Below are 2864 nucleotides of genomic sequence, written 5' to 3'. Positions count from 1 at the left end.
AAAAGAGCAGCCCGCCTTTCTTTGGGAAATATTTAATTACACCTGGACACGTTTGTGTATTTTCCCTGTGACATGCTTATTGAGAAAGCAAGAAACGGTGGCTCATAAGTTAAGCATCTGACTCTTGATTTTGGCTCAGGTCATGGTCTCATGGTTCGTGGGCTCTGTGCTGACAGTGCAAAGCCCACTTGGGAGTCTCTCTCTCCTCTCTCTCTCTGGCCCTCCCACACTCTCTCACTCTCTCTCTCTAAATAAATAAGGAAACCTTAAAAAGTAAGGAAGTAAAAAATAAATAAAAAGCAAGAGAAGATAAAGTATCACAGGTTAGAGGGAAAGTAAGAAATCAAGTTATTTCCAGTTTAGGGGAAAATATGGAAGGGCAAAAATAGTCTTCACCCTTTTCCTACCCATCTCTCCCTGGGCATCTCCTCTGATCTTGTAGCCGGGACAGACACCTCCGTATTGCTGAGTCCACCTTCTTCTGTTCAGAGGTACTGGGGCTTCTCCACCACTTACACTCTTTCCCTGACTGACCACGTGTGTCCACTTCTCCCACGGGAACCTCCGGAGCATCTGTGGAAACTCACTCCATGTTGCCTCCTCCTCCACAAAGGTTCTGAGATCCCAAGTGGGACCACAGCATCAGCAGCCTGTGCAGCTGGAGCCCTCAGAGAGAGGGTGAGGCCTCCCTGTCCCTCACCCTGCGTCTTGGGAGTCAGCTCCCTTCCACCTGCCCCCTCCCTCACCCACCGCTCAGCCTCTTTCACACTGGCTTCCGGGAGAGCCTCCTTGTTGGCAATAGTCATGGCACTATTTTTCAAACGCACTGATCACATCTTTTCATATCCGAGATCGAAGACCTTTATGGTTCCCCAGAATGTCAAAATTCTTGAGTGAGATAGCCAAGCCCTCTTCTTACTTGTCCTAGTGTGGGATCACACCAACATTTCTCTCGTTGCCTGCAAATTTCAGCAGCCAGGGATCATATTCTGCCTGTGCACCATGTACATCATTCAAGGAAGTCTTTATCTCCATTACCATGACTTTTATTTATAATCTCTCTACTGAAATCCCCCAACTGTCCCTGCATTCTGTCTTTCTTCTCTTCCAAAACTTTTGACACATCCATCATGGCTATTTGGTGGTGGTGGTGTTCAGTTTTAATTTCATAATTGCAAGCTGAACTCTGCAATCCAGCTAGACTTGGAGGGTAATAAGGAAAAACATGGAACGCACATAACTGCAGTGAGAACACAAAGATTATAGGGGATCTTGAGCAGGTGAGGGCGGAGGGGTGCTCTCCTGAGCTACAGAAGGAATGGTCTGGCAGTTAAGATACAACGCAAATCGAATGTATTAGTTTTGTCCATTTGGCAGTGGTAGTCTTCTTGCTGGCCTTGCCATTCCTAGACCCAAAGTGCCCCATGGCTTCCACAATATCTTTCCCCTTTAACCTTGCCAAAGGCCACATGCTTGCCCTCCAACCACTCAGTCTTGGCAGTGCAGACAAAAAGCTGGGAACTTCTTGTGTCGAGTCCAGCATTCCCATGTGCTTCAGGATGAAATTCTCATCATCAAACTTCTGCCCATAGATGGACTTGGTGCCGGTCAGTACCCTGGCACATAAATCCTGGAACAGTCCTGTGAGAGCAGGAATATTTATCACCAGATCCTTTCTCCCTAGTGCTCAGAACATGAAGGTTTTCTGCTGTCTTTGGAACTTTATCTGCAAACAGTTCAAAGGAGACGTGGCCCAAGTACTCACCCTCTGTGGTGATGTCAAAGAACGTGGTGGGGTCGACCATGGCTAGGCAATGTAGGGGGCTTCTGGGTGGTGGAGGCATCTGCAAGGCCTCCATCATGGCTGTTTTAAATCATGTGTATTTCCAACATCTGAGCCACTCCTGAGCCTACTTATATTGATTATTTTGTCTCTTGGCAGAGTTTCTGTTTGTCTCATAATTTCTGGCTTGTACATGCATGCTAGTTACCCCTGAATGCCATATGTAAGATGGTAGAGATACAGGTAAATAGTACTTATGTTTGGATGTGGCAGGCTCCTTCCTCTGCTGGGCTGTTAGTGTGGTGGTACTTAGCCAATCTAGCTAGAAATTGAGTTGGTTTGGGTTTTGTCATTGCTATGGTTATTGGCTTCAAATTTCTCTGTATTATCTTGTATTTCAGGTGGGGGCTGGTTTGTCAGAGCTTTTCTTAGTGATACTGCTGTACTCTCTGCTGTAGGACTTCCCTGGATGTCGGTGCCTCCAAAAGAGTCTCTGTTCCTTTCCCCTGGGCCACACTGAGGATTGCTGTTGCTTATTCCTCTGTGCTTGTTAGTCTGGGGGTAAGAGGCAGCTCTGTGACATTCTGGTCCAACAACAGTCTTAGAAAGGCACTGTGTCCCGGGGTTTGGGGGATGGGGCTTCCTCAGAAGTCCTGCCTCTCTTTTAGCATCAGGAAACCCATTATGATCTGTCCCCGTGATGGATTCCTGCCACTTCTCCAGGGACAGAGTATTCTTTTCCTTCCCCCCAACCACAGTGAGTCCATCTATACCCAAACATTACCAGGGTTTGCTTCTCCTCCCCCAGCATTTTAAGACTTTTGTTCTTTGGGGAGGAGAGTTCAGACAGGATTAGGTCCTGCCCCCCTACCCATGCTGTCCATCCCACTTCTGCAGATCACTGCACTAAGAGAGTTTCTCTTCAGCCTCTTCCCCTCACTCTTTCTCCTGAGCTCCAGGTGGAGGCCAGTGGAAGAGAGTTTGCAAGTGGATGCCCTCCCCTGACGTCCACAGCCCCTAGGGGATCTGTACTCTGACTATTCCACACTTAGCCTTTAGCAAGTCACTAAACATATTTTCT

The 2864-nt window shown here is 47.6% G+C and overlaps 1 pseudogene; it reads right to left on the bottom strand.

The window, feature by feature from the left end:
- Positions 1-1330: 1330 nt before the first annotated feature.
- On the bottom strand, positions 1331-1805 carry LOC123579778 (annotated as a pseudogene).
- Between the last annotated feature and the right edge of the window lie 1059 nt (positions 1806-2864).

Source organism: Leopardus geoffroyi, chromosome A3, assembly GCF_018350155.1.
Source record: "Leopardus geoffroyi isolate Oge1 chromosome A3, O.geoffroyi_Oge1_pat1.0, whole genome shotgun sequence".
Classification (NCBI taxonomy): Eukaryota; Metazoa; Chordata; class Mammalia; order Carnivora; family Felidae; genus Leopardus; species Leopardus geoffroyi.
The sequence above is the reverse complement of the archived record's forward strand: the minus strand, read 5'-3'. Positions and strand labels throughout refer to the sequence as shown.